The 13962-nt window shown below is 41.9% G+C and overlaps 1 long non-coding RNA gene across 1 annotated transcript; it reads left to right on the forward strand.

Moving 5' to 3' along the window:
- The first annotated feature begins 1890 nt into the window (after positions 1 to 1890).
- On the forward strand, positions 1891 to 5355 carry LOC149976941 (uncharacterized). Its single transcript, XR_016487416.1, has 2 exons — positions 1891 to 1975; positions 2569 to 5355. It is a non-coding gene; the product is annotated as an uncharacterized LOC149976941 (long non-coding RNA).
- The last annotated feature ends 8607 nt before the right edge of the window (positions 5356 to 13962 follow it).

Below are 13962 nucleotides of genomic sequence, written 5' to 3' on the forward strand. Positions count from 1 at the left end.
TGCCAACAGGACATTAAAAACTGTAATATCTTGTTTCACCGAGTCGTGGCTGAATGACAACATTAAGAACATACAGCTGGCGGGTTATACACTATCGGCAGGACAGAACAGCAGCCTCTGGTAAGACACGGGGGGGGGGGGGCTCATGCATATATGTAAACAACAATTGGTGCACGATATCACAATATAAGTTTTGCTCATCTGAGGTAGAGTATCTCATGATAAGCTGTAGACCACAGTTTTCATCTGTATTTCGAGTTTTCATCTGTATTTTTCCCAGAAGGCATGACTCTACTGGGATGAACCTCCCAGACGAGTCCCTGTCTCTGGTTCTCCTGTCACGGAGTTAGGCAGTGGAGCAGATGGCTGCCTATTGACATGCAGGGAGAGGCCTACATGACCTGCCGCAACGACATAGGCAGTGTACTGTTGTGTTCTGGGCAACAAGGGAAAACTTGATGGAGTTTAAAGTGAATTAACGTTATGTTTTGTTAGCATTTATCGCCCTGCTCTGTGAGTCAACGCGCTTGGTGTTCCTGAGATTGGGAAGAACAAAGGGAGGGTGGGAGAAAGGCGGGAAGGAAGCATGGAGTGTTCTGATACAGATCTCCCTTGACATGTCTCACTGTCACTTTAGCTCAGGGAGAAATACAGGCATGCACGCACGCACACCAAGATGCCCCCGAAAAAATATCTACGTTTGCTAGCCTCCCACGGTTAATCCTTGTTGGTGAGAGCATACAGAACCAGCTACTGTCAATGAATGGAGTTGTGTTGACGTTTTGATGCAGGATGATAGTACAAGTGATAAGATTAGGGGATAAGTGCTTCCAGTCTCTCTGCGTGGATATCAGGTAGGTCCGATCCCCCTTTCTCTCTCTGTAGCCTATCTCAGTTCCTTCCCCTTACCTCAGCAAACCTTATCAGGTCATTCATGCCATGAATAGATGTCTAATGACCCTCACATCAACCTTGTTGAAAAAAACAGCATAATGGAAGATGTTATCTCTCCACTTGTAATAAAGCAATGGGAGGGTGAGGGTATGGGGTTGAACGGTATTCCTGGGACGTCAATGTCATCATTTTACTGATCAGGATCAGAATATCACTTATATATTTAACACCAGACCCATTTAGACAGACAGCGCATCACACACACACACCTACACACACACACACAAGGAAGGTCATATTATTAATTAAATACTGTAAAGTGATTGAAAGGCAGTAGAGTTCTGCATTTCTTGCACATTTTGTACCAGGGTGTTTTTGTATTGAAAAATCTACAGCCAAAGCCCAAGGACGGTTTCATTGTTGTAGAACATAGAATGACAATGGTACCAGGCATAACACCAGCGATACCTTTGTCTTTGTGTGTGGCCTTTAATTACCTCCTGAATCTCGGAATCTCATAAAGCAACAGGAACAAAAGCTTTGGTCTGAATAAGCGGATTATGAAACAAAAATAAGAATGTAATTATTGACGTCATCACCATCACCATTTAAAAATGTTTTTATTAAAGAGAATATTTGGGCTGATACAAACAGTCATTTATTATTTATCTACCTCATTCTCTTCTTTTACTCTCCTCATGGTCTAAGAGAGGCTATTCCCCTGTCACTGGTCTCCAGACTACATTACAGTTTTTCTCAATTGAGCACAAACAATTTTTGGATCCGTGTTGAAATCTACAGTGCCTTCAGAAAGTATTCACACCCCTTCACTTTTCCACATTTTGTTGTGTTACAAAATGTAAATTTGAATTTAAAATGGATTAACCCTCTAAGGTATGCTGTTGCTCTCAGGCAACAAACTACCTTTTTGGACCTCACACCGCTTTAAATAAATATATGATATCACCTGACATGTCTGTGTCCAATGAAATGAGGGGCTGAAGTGGGTGTGGACTTTTGTCTGGTGGTGAAGCAGTCCTTTCAGGAAGCAAAGCTGCATGGGACACGGTGCCACCAATTGGTAAGAGAAAATAACTTTTTAACATGTTTAAATTTAAATAACTTTGTATAAAAAGAATATATGCATGTACATGAGTATGTTAAGTTGTATGTTTGATTGTTTAAATACTTATTTTGTTTTTATTTATATACTAAAATTGTGCTTTTTGGTTTGTTGCCTCAAAGCAACATTGTGCAGTTAGACCACTTTTGTTCAGGCAATATCATGCTAAAGTGTGGAGATGTGCTCAGATGCATAATTATGACCATCAATGTTTTTAATTTACTATCTACTGATACTTACAGGAAATGGACACAATAACATTTTATGGGCGGAAGGAACATGATCGAGCAGTTAGGGTCATTCCATCTGACAGTGAGCTTGAGGAGAGTGACAATGAGGACAGTGAACTTGAAGAGAGTCAGGAAGAGTGGATCCCCGAATCAGATTTGAGAGACAGTTAGGAGGTCAGGAGTCAGTTAGGGATCAGTCAGTGAGGTAACGTGTGTGTGTGTGTGTGTGTGTGTGTGTGTGTGTGTGTGTGTGTGTGTGTCAGTGGAGGAAGAAGGGTATATGACATTCAAATTTGGGCTTCCTGCTATCTTTTTTTAAAGGAGAATGCTTGTCTGTTGACAATGAGACTGAGTCTGAGGATGAAGATGTCTCAGAGGTTGATGTTCCATGTTGATGTTCCACGCCTAATGCATACTTCAATGCTTACCCTGAATGGCAGGGCCTGCTTTCAAGATATGATGATATCATGTCCCCCCTCCAGTACTTCAAGCAGTATTTCGCTGAAGACATTCTCTACGTTATTGTAGGGCTGTCAAATCTACATGTGATACAATGTAATGCAAACAAGCCCCTTAACCTCACTACAAAATAATTGTGAAGTGGTACGACACCGCTCAGTGACCCTTCTGAGTGATTACACTGGAGCCCACCCAGTCACCGAGGTTGACAGGTGGAATCGCAAGCAAAAGATGATCACCACAGTCCCCTGCCCTGCTGTGGTGAAACAATACAACAAGAATATGGGTGGGCTGGATCTGCTTGACTCACTGATTGCACTGTACCGGAACAAAATCAGATCAAATAAGTGGTACCACCGGCTGGTGTTCCACTTCCTGGATATGATCATCGTGACCACCTGGCTGATCTACCGAAGGGATTGTGAAGGCACTGGCATGAGAAAGAAGGAACAAATTAAGCTGTATACCTTCAAGTCATACATCGCTGAAGGCCTATGCCAAAGTGTAAAGAGTCTGGAGTGCAAGAAGGTCATCACAGTTCCACAATTGCTGGTGAGTGGAGAAAAGGGAAAAGAGAGGAGAAAAGGGCCCGCTGCTCCAAGTCCAGTCCCTGATGGATGCCACAGCCAGGCGCACATGATTATGGCTGAAAAGAAGGGGAGATGCAAGGTACCAGGGTGCGCAGAAACACCAAAAGCCAAGTGCCAGAAATGTGATGTCCACCTCTGTTTCACATCCACCAGCAACTACTTCCCCAGGTTCCACACAGAATAGGAAATCAGAGTGCTTTGTCAAAAAGAGAAACATTGATTCAAACAATAACCCACACAAACACACATTCAGACACACTGAAACACATACACACACACTCGCACATATACCCGCACACACAGGCTAACCCCTCCACATTTTTCAATGCTTCGCAAAGAAGGGCACCGATTGGTAGATGTGTATAAAAAAATAAACTGATGCTGAATATCCCTTTGAGCATGGTTAATTAGGCTTTGGATGGTGTATCAATACATCTAGTCACTACAAAGGTACTGTCACGCCCTGACCGTAGAGAGCTTTTTATGTCTCTATTTTTGGGTTGGTCAGGGTGTGATTTGAGTGGGCATTCTATGTTCTTTTTATATGTGTTTGTATTTCTTTGTTTTGGCCGGGTATGGTTCTCAATCAGGGACAGCTGTCTATCGTTGTCTCTGATTGGGAACCATACTTAGGTAGCTTTTTCCTACATGGGTTTTTGTGGGTAGTTGTTTTCCATATCAGTGTTTGCAACTTACAGGACTGTTTCGGATTCATTTATTCTCTTGTTATTTTTGTATTTAGTGTTCAATAAATGATATGAACACTTACCACGCTGCACTTTGGTCCGACTACTCTTCCTCATCTGACGACGAAAGCCGTTACAAGGTACAGGCATCCTCCCTAACTCAGTTGCTGAAGAGGAAGGAGACTGCTCAGAGATCTCATGAGGCCAATGGTGATTTTAAAACCTTTACTGAGTTTAATGGCTGTGATAGGAGAAAACTGAGGATGGATCAGTAACATTGTAGTTACTCCACAATACTAACCTAAATGTCAGAGTGAAAAGAAGGAAACCTGTACAGAATAAAAAATATTCCAAAACATGCATCCTGTTTGTAACAAGGGACTTAAGTAATACTCCAAAACATGTGCCAAAGAAATGAACTTTTTGTCCTGAATACAAAGCACTATTTTTGGGGCAAATCCAACACAACACATCACGGAGTACCACTCTTCATATTTTCAAGCATGGTAGTGACTGCATCATTTTATGGGTATGCTTGTCATCGGCAAGGACTAGGGAGTCGGCAAGGACTTAAGATAAAAATAAACGGAATACAGCTTCGCACAGGCAAAATCCTAGAGGAAAGTCTGGTTCAGTCTGCTTTTCAACAGACACTGGGAGACGAATTCACCTTTCAGCAGGACAATAATCTAAAACACAAGGCCAAATATACACTGGAGTTGCTTACCAAGACAACATTGAATGTTCCTGAGTGGCCTAGTGAATACATGGAATTGGATTGTGATGATACCGATGAATGAATGCTGCAAACAATGTTTTTTTTAATGATTACTATTTTGATGGGAAATAATGTTTGATTTGATGTGTTTGAAATTGCTTGATGAAATATGCATAAAAGGAAAGTAATTGCCCATAATGCTGCACCTTTGACTAGATGTACTTCCAATTTTGATTTAGGGACTGCAAAGGAAACATATTGATTTAGTTGGATTTTTAAAAGACAGACTTTTCTGTTTTGTCTGCTTGGACTCAAAAGATAAGTATGCTTGCAGTAATCTTTTTGCAGGCAGTCGTGTTCTTTTGCTGAATATATTTTCAATTCTGATGGTATAATATAGTTTTGATTGTTTTTATGTTTTGAGAAGGAACCTAACTTTTGAAAAAGTATTTAATGTTTGTAAAAAGCCACAGAGTTATTTGTCTTGTGAACACTGAACACTGCACCCACATGCACATGCACATGAATTAGCTTTTTTACTTAATGATAACTTGCACTTCACTGTTGCTTTTCTAGATGTGCCGACTAACTGTCTTCTCACTATCAGCCACGATTGGCAAATTAAATCAGCATCTGACGTGCCCACAGAACTGAATATGTTGTACAGTTTGAAATCACACCTGCCCGCTTAAAACACAGCCAAGCAATTTCTCCTGTAAGCTGTTCTGGATAAGAACGTTTGCTAAATGACAAAAAATGCAAATATAAATGAAAATGTGTCTGATAGTGGCATTTATGGATTTCTGTGAGGGAAAATGCTGACACAGTCTCCAGTAATGCCTCTCACATGCACATTTCATCACCATCCTGCACTACTAAAATAAAATAAATTAAAAATAAAAAAAATAAAAAAAAAATAAAAAAAAATATGTATATAATTTGTCACAAGCGCTGAATACAACTGGTGTAGATTTTACCGTGAAATGCTTACTTACGAGCCATTCCCAACAATGCAGAGTTAAAAATAAAAATAAAATAGGTACATGAGGAATAAAATCAAATCCACAAGAATGGAGCTACAGTATATACAGGGAGTACCAGTACCAGATCAATGTGAGGCTATATACAGGGAGTACCAGTACCAGATCAATGTGGAGCTATATACAGAGAGTACCAGTACCAGATCAATGTGGAGCTATATACAGGGAGTACCAGTACCATATCAATGTGGAGCTATATACAGGGAGTACCAGTACCAGATCAATGTGAGGCTATATACAGGGAGTACCAGTACCAGATCAATGTGGAGCTATATACAGAGAGTACCAGTACCAGATCAATGTGGAGCTATATACAGGGAGTACCAGTACCATATCAATGTGGAGCTATATACAGAGAGTACCAGTACCAGATTAATGTGGAGCTATATACAGGGAGTACCAGTACCAGATCAATGTGCAGAGGTATGAGGTACAGTTTTTAAGGTAGATCTGTACACGAAGGCAGGTTAAAGTGACTAGGCATCTGGATAGATAATAATACAAGTAAAATAAAGAACAGAACAGTGTAACATTATGAGTGTAAAAGTGTGTGTGTGTGTAATGTGTATCTATGTGTGTTTGTGTTGTGTCGGTCTGCATGTGTGTTATGCGTGGGTATGTAGTGTATGTGAATGCGTGTGGGTTTTGTGTGGGAGTGTCAATGTAGTGTGTGTGAGTGGTTGGTTTGGTTTATATATTTAGTCTAGTGTGTGTGTGTGTGTGTGTGGTTGGTTTGGTTTAAATACAGTGCCTTAGCGAAAGTATTCAGCCCCCTTGAACTTTGCGACCTTTTGCCACATTTCAGGCTTCAAACATAAAGATATAACACTGTATTTTTTTGTGAAGAATCAACAAGTGGGACACAATCATGAAGTGGAATGACATTTATTGGATATTTCAAACTTTTTTAACAAATCAAAAACTGAAAAATTGGGCGTGCAAAATTATTCAGCCCCCTTAAGTTAATACTTTGTAGCACCACCTTTTGCTGCGATTACAGCTGTAAGTCGCTTGGGGTATGTCTCTATCAGTTTTGCACATCGAGAGACTGAAATGTTTTCCCATTCCTCCTTGCAAAACAGCTCGAGCTCAGTGAGGTTGGATAGAGAGCATTTGTGAACAGCAGTTTTCAGTTCTTTCCACAGATTCTCGATTGGATTCAGGTCTGGACTTTGACTTGGCCATTCTAACACCTGGATATGTTTATTTTTGAACCATTCCATTGTAGATGTTGCTTTATGTTTTGGATCATTGTCTTGTTGAAAGACAAATCTCCGTCCCAGTCTCAGGTCTTTTGCAGACTCCATCAGGTTTTCTTCCAGAATGGTCCTGTATTTGGCTCCATCCATCTTCCCATCAATTTTAACCATCTTCCCTGTCCCTGCTGAAGAAAAGCAGGCCCAAACCATGATGCTGCCACCACCATGTTTGACAGTGGGGATGGTGTGTTCAGCTGTGTTGCTTTTACGCCAAACATAACGTTTTGCATTGTTGCCAAAAAGTTCAATTTTGGTTTCATCTGACCAGAGCACCTTCTTCCACATGTTTGGTGTGTCTCCCAGGTGGCTTGTGGCAAACTTTAAACAACACTTTTTATGGATATCTTTAAGAAATGGCTTTCTTCTTGCCACTCTTCCATAAAGGCCAGATTTGTGCAATATATGACTGATTGTTGTCCTATGGACAGAGTCTCCCACCTCAGCTGTAGATCTCTGCAGTTCATCCAGAGTGATTATGGGCCTCTTGGCTGCATCTCTGATCAGTCTTCTCCCTGTATGAGCTGAAAGTTTAGAGGGACGGCCAGGTCTTGGTAGATTTGCAGTGGTCTGATACTCCTTCCATTTCAATATTATCGCTTGCGCAGTGCTCCTTGGGATGTTTAAAGCTTGGGAAATCTTTTGTATCCAAATCCAGCTTTAAACTTCTTCACAACAGTATCTCGGACCTGCCTGGTGTGTTCCTTGTTCTTCATGATGCTCTCTGCGCTTTTAACGGACCTCTAAGACTATCACAGTGCAGGTGCATTTATACAGAGACTTGATTACACACAGGTGGATTGTATTTATAATCATTAGTCATTTAGGTCAACATTGGATCATTCAGAGATCCTCATTGAACTTCTGGAGAGAGTTTGCTGCACTGAAAGTAAAGGGGCTGAATAATTTTGCACGCCCAATTTTTCAGTTTTTGATTTGTTAAAAAAAGTTTGAAATATCCAATAAATGTCGTTCCACTTCATGATTGTGTCCCACTTGTTGTTGATTCTTCACACAAAAAATACAGTTTTATATCTTTATGTTTGAAGCCTGAAATGTGGCAAAAGGTCGCAAAGTTCAAGGGGGCCGAATACTTTCGCAAGGCACTGTATATAGTCTAGTGAATGTGTGTGTGTGTATGGTCAGTGACATATTTCGGGTACCATTAATTGACTATTTAGCAGTCTGGCTATTTAGCAGTCTGGCTATTTAGAAGTCTTATGGCTTGGGGGTATAAACTGTCTTGGAGCCTGTTCGTCAGAGAGCCAATGCTCCGCTACTGTTTGCTGGATGGTAGCAGAGTAAACAATCTATGGCTTGGGTGGCTGAAGTCTTGGGGTAATTTTTCAGGTCTTCCTCTGACTCTGCCTGATATAGATGTCCTGGGTGGCAGGGAGCTCAGCCCCAGTGATGTACTGGGCTGTCCGCACCACCCTCTGTAGTGATTTGCTGTCAAGGGCGGTGCATTTGCAGTGATGCAGCCAGTCAAAATGCTCTCAATAGTGAAAAACTGTAGAACCTTTTGAGGATCCGAGGGCCCATGACAAATCTTTTCAGCCTCCTGAGGGAAAAGAGGCGTTGCTGTACCCTCTTCACAACTGTGCAGGTGTGTGTGGACCATGTTAGGTCCTTAGTGATGTGGAACCAAGGAACTTGAAGCTCTTGACCCGCTCCACAACAGCCCCGTCAATGTGGATGGGAGGGGTTCAGTCCCAAGGTCCCGAGCTTGGTGATGAGATTGGAGGGCACTATGGTGTTGAACGCTGAGCTGTAGTCTATGAACAGCATTCTCACATAATTATTTCCCCTCTTGTCCCGGTGGGAGAGGGCAGTGTGAAGTGCAATTGAGATTGCGTCATCTGTGGATCTGTGATGGCGGTATGCAAATTGGGGCTGTATGCGAATTGAAATGGATCTAGCCTAGGGTGTCTGTGACGATGGTGTTGATGTGTGTCATGATCAGCCTTCCAAAGTACTTCATAATTAAAGAGGTGAGTGCTACAGGGCGATAGTCTTTTAGGTAGGTTACCCTGGAGCTCTTGGGAACAGGGACAATAGAGGTCAGCTTGAAACATGTTGGGATTACAGCCTGGATCAAGGATAGATTGAAAATGTCTGTGAAGACACTTGCCAGCTACTACTACTGTTTATATGGCAAGTTATACTACAGCTAGAAGCAGACAAAAAAACAACAACACACATTGCGCGCACAACACACACACACACACACACACACATATGATTGTTTTACTATCCTTGTAGGGACCAAACAATTGATTCCCATTCAAAATCCTATTTTCCTTAACCCCTAATCCTAATCCTAAACCTAACTCTAACCCTTAATCTATCCTCTATCCCTAACTCTAACTGTTACCTTAACCCTAAACCTAACTACTAAGCATTAGATATGTACTTTTTCTGAGGACACACACACAAAACAAATACACCTGCAAAGAGAGAGTGATACAGATGAAGAAAGCACAATAGACACAGGAAGGCCATAAAGATCATCAAGGACAATAACCACCCGAGCCACTGCCTGTTCACCCCGCTATCATCCAGAAGGCGAGGTCAGTACAGGTGTATCAAAGCAGGGACCGAGAGACTGAAAAGCAGCAACTATCTCAAGGCCATCAGACTGTTAAACAGCCACCACTAACATTGAGTGGCTGCTACCAACATACTGACTCAATTCCAGCCACTTTAATAATGGAAATTGATGTAAAAAGTGTATCACTAGCCACTTTACTTTTTATGGCTGCAGGGGCAGTATTGAGTAGCTTGGATGAAAAGGTGCCCATTGTAAACGGCCAGTTCCTCAGTCTCAGTAGCTAATATATGCATATTATTAGTAGTATTGGATAGAAAACACTCTAAAGTTTCCAAAACTGTCAAAATATTGTCTGTGAGTATAACAGAACTGATATTGCAGGTGAAACCCTGAGGAAAATCAAAGCAGGAAGTGGCTTCTATTTTGAAAACTCCATGTTACATAGCCTCCCTTTGCTCCATTTAAAGGGATATGAACCAGATTCCTGTTCCTATCGCTTCCTCAATGTGTCAACAGTCTTCAGACATAGTTTCAGGCTTGTATTTTGAAAAATGAGCCAGAACGATAACATCGCGTCAAGTGGTCACATGAGTTTTGCTCGCGCAACAGAATTTGGATAGGTATTGCTTTTCCCTCTCCTACTGTGAAAGACATTTGCGGTTGATATGTTATCGATTATATATTTGAAAAACAACCTGAGGATTGATTGTAAAAAAACGTTTGACATGTTTCTGTGGACATTATGGAAACTATTTGGAATTTTCGTCTGTGTTGTCGTGACCGCTCTTTCCTGTGTATTTCTGAACATAACGCGCCAAACAAACGGAGGTATTTTGGATCTAAAAATAATCTTTATGGAACAAAAGCAACATTTGTTGTGTAACTGGGAGTCTCGTGAGTGAAAACATCCAAAGATCATCAAAGGTAAACGATTCATTTGATTTGCTTTTCTGATTTTTGTGACCTAGCTACCTGATGCTAAGTGTACTTAATGTTTATCGTGCGATCGATAAACTTACACAAACGCTTGGATTTCTTTCTCTGTAAAGCATAATTTCAAAATCTGACACGACAGGTGGATTAACAAAAGGCTAAACTGTGTTTTCCTATATTGCACTTGTGATTTCATGAATATAAACATTTATAGTAATGTTTATTGTATGTAATGCTATGCTATTCAGCGGTTGTTGATGACACTTATCCCAATATCGGGATTGCAGCCATAACAGGTTTTTAAACAATGCCACTTAATATAATGTTTACATACCCTACATTACTCATCTCATATGTATATGTATATACTGTACTCTATATCATCTCCTGCATCTTGCCATCTTTATGTAATACATGTATCACTAGCCACTTTAAACTATGCCACTTTAATGTTTACATACCCTACATTACACATCTCATATGCATATACTGTACTCGATACCATCTACTGCATCTTGCCTATGCCGTTCTGTACCATCACTCATTCATATATCTTTATGTACATATTCTTTATCCCTTTATCCCTTTGCTAACTACATGTAGTAGTTGTGGAGTTGTTAGGTTAGATTACCCGTTGGTTATTACTGCATTGTCGGAACTAGAAGCACAAGCATTTCGCTACACTCGCATTAACATCTGCTAACCATGTGTATGTGACAAATAAAGATTTGATTTGATTTAGGCAGACAGAAGAGACACTCTTTACAACAGACAGACAGACAGACAGACAGACAGACAGACAGACAGACAGACAGACAGACAGACAGACAGACAGACAGACAGACAGACAGACAGACAGACAGACAGACAGACAGACAGACAGACAGACAGTGAGTGAGTGAGTGTCAGGCTCCAGAGACCTGTGGAAGGCCAGGTTATTGACCACTACCTGCTTTATTTGACAGCTATTGCCGTTCTCAGGGGTTTTTACAGCCAGGCTGCACAGCCACAGGGCACAGTGTCTCACTGCCTGTCTGCCTCTCCCACTGCTCCCCATTTCCATGCTGTATCCCCTGCTCTACTCTGAGGTAATTTACAATGCCTTTGGTGTGGTGAAGCCCACTCACCATCCCTCCCCATTGAGCTTCAAACAAGTCTACAGCCATGACCTATGAGCGCCTCCATCTCTCTCCTATCATTCTTACCCTTCCCTCTCCGCACCAGGCCCTGCAGAACAGCACAGATTGGAACGGGAGATTATATATTTAGAAAGAGTGAATGGAGAAAAGAGGAGAGGATTCAAAAAGAAGAGGGGGAGAGTTATCGGTCCTATTGAGCAGCGTTCTCTTTCTCATGTAGCGCGTGGGAGAGCTCATTGAAAGGCTGTTGCTGTCTATCGATCGGCTAGTTCCCTAAGAGTGGATACTGTGAGGCTACTGGGGACAGAGAGAAAAACAGGGATGGAGAGAGAGACAATAAAGCTCAGCTATGTTCAGGATAACAGAGAGATGGAAAATGGAGGAGATGGGAGAGAGAGATACATGGGAGACACAAAGTAAAGCTTGCTTGCCTTAATTTTCTCGCTGGATGCTGGTTATACATTTGTTGTTGTTATATTCCTCTAACCTGCTATTTGAAAAAAACACCCCAGCCCTGAACTCCACCGCCAACGTGAATTGTGTGCTTTTGATTGTGCTCTACAGGAATTTGTTTAAACTTCTCCAATCCTAACCCTGACACAACCAGAGGATGCAAGGTCTACTTTAATATACTTTCAAAGTTAATATTTGTCTTTGTACTTCTATGCTTCTGCCCTCAGGGGTTTTGTGTTGAGAAGGGTTTGCTTGGCTAACTTTAGCCCTGAAAAAGAGGGATAGAGAAGAGAAAAATAGTGGAGAGAGCAATAGAGAGGGGAGAGAGAAAGAGTGGGAGACAGGTGGGGTTTGGGGATGAGAGAGAGAGAGAGAGAGAGCGAGAGAGAGAGAGGCTAAAGGCAGAGGGAGAGATCTGAGCTCTCTCTGTGTTTAAGGGACATGATTATGGAGCTTATACTGGAGGCTGAAGCTACAGAGACCTACAGCCACATGCCAGGTGTGGGAGCGAATTCACGAGCTGTGTGTGTGTGTGTGTGTGTGTGTGTGTGGGTGGGTGATTCAAGTTGTTCCTTTGATAGAGTGGGTCTGAATAACCCCCTTTTTCACTTCTTTGAATGTCCCTCCCACTGTTTGACAAAGTGCTCTCTAGGTTGACTTGAAACACAATTTTATAGATGATACAAATCAAAGCTCAATGTTTGAATCTTTGGATCTGGTCTAAAACAGTTGTTCATATCACACACACCGTGCAATTCCTTGACTGTGTCACAAATCTTCTTACGACGTCTCTGACAAGGTTGACATATGAAAGACACGGTCAAGACTGATGTGTAGACCTGAGAGACCTAAGTCTAATAGGCCCGGCAACTCCCCCCCCCGCCTCACCCCTGGCTCTTCCCTGGCTAACCCATCTCTAAAACCTTGAGTGTGTCCAGGACGAGGCTGTGCTCTGTAGGATGACATCAGTCTTCCAGGGTCAGATAGTGTTGTGATTAATGGCACCTGGTGGACGTGGGAAGCTTCTGTGGTTCATCTGGTGGCAGACACACACACACACACACACATATTACAAAACCCCCACACACAAACACACACACACATTGTCTGCACTCATTTAATTATTTTTTTTATTTCATCCTTTATTTAACCAGGTAGGCAAGTTGAGAACAAGTTCTCATTTACAACTGCGACCTGGCCAAGATAAAGCTAAACAGTGCGACACAAACAGTATGTCTATGACCTTTCCCTGACCACAATGTTAAATGGCAGTCAGTGTGTCTGATGACTGGTCAGTTGGCTCCATGAGGAGGAGTGGGGCATATGTGAAGATGAAATACCCCTCCTCTACACCCCTCGGCCCCTGATGGTTCGAGGACAAGGACCCTAATTGCTCTTTGTGGCATCTGGGTGACCTCACAGGATCCAGGGCACAGATTCATCACCCAGTTCTCCACACTGTCCCACCGTCCCCTCACTCACCACCACATGATCTCCTGGCCAGCTACACAATATGGCCGACATGGGACATTTCACCTGATATAAAGAGCCTGGATTAATTCATTCATAAGACTTTCAGTTATCGTAACTGTGACTTGATCCAATGGCTCCCATTATGAGGACTGTAATGATGTCATCGAGTGTATAAGAGGCGAAGTCAGGTGCAGGAAAGTAGAGTGATGTAAACAGGCACACTTTTATTTTAGTTCCAAAACGAGAGCACTACATAAATCAAACGCGCTCAAAACACGGAACACAAGCAAAGTAAAGAGCGTAATAAAACAACACAATAACATGAAACGATTACACACAAAACATGGTGAGAAACAGAGGGTTAAATACAAGTAGATTGATTGGGGAAATGAAAACCAGGTGTGTATGGAAACAAGA

Source organism: Oncorhynchus mykiss, chromosome 16 (genome assembly GCF_057628025.1).
Source record: "Oncorhynchus mykiss isolate SJ-2025 chromosome 16, ASM5762802v1, whole genome shotgun sequence".
In the NCBI taxonomy this organism is placed as follows: Eukaryota; Metazoa; Chordata; class Actinopteri; order Salmoniformes; family Salmonidae; genus Oncorhynchus; species Oncorhynchus mykiss.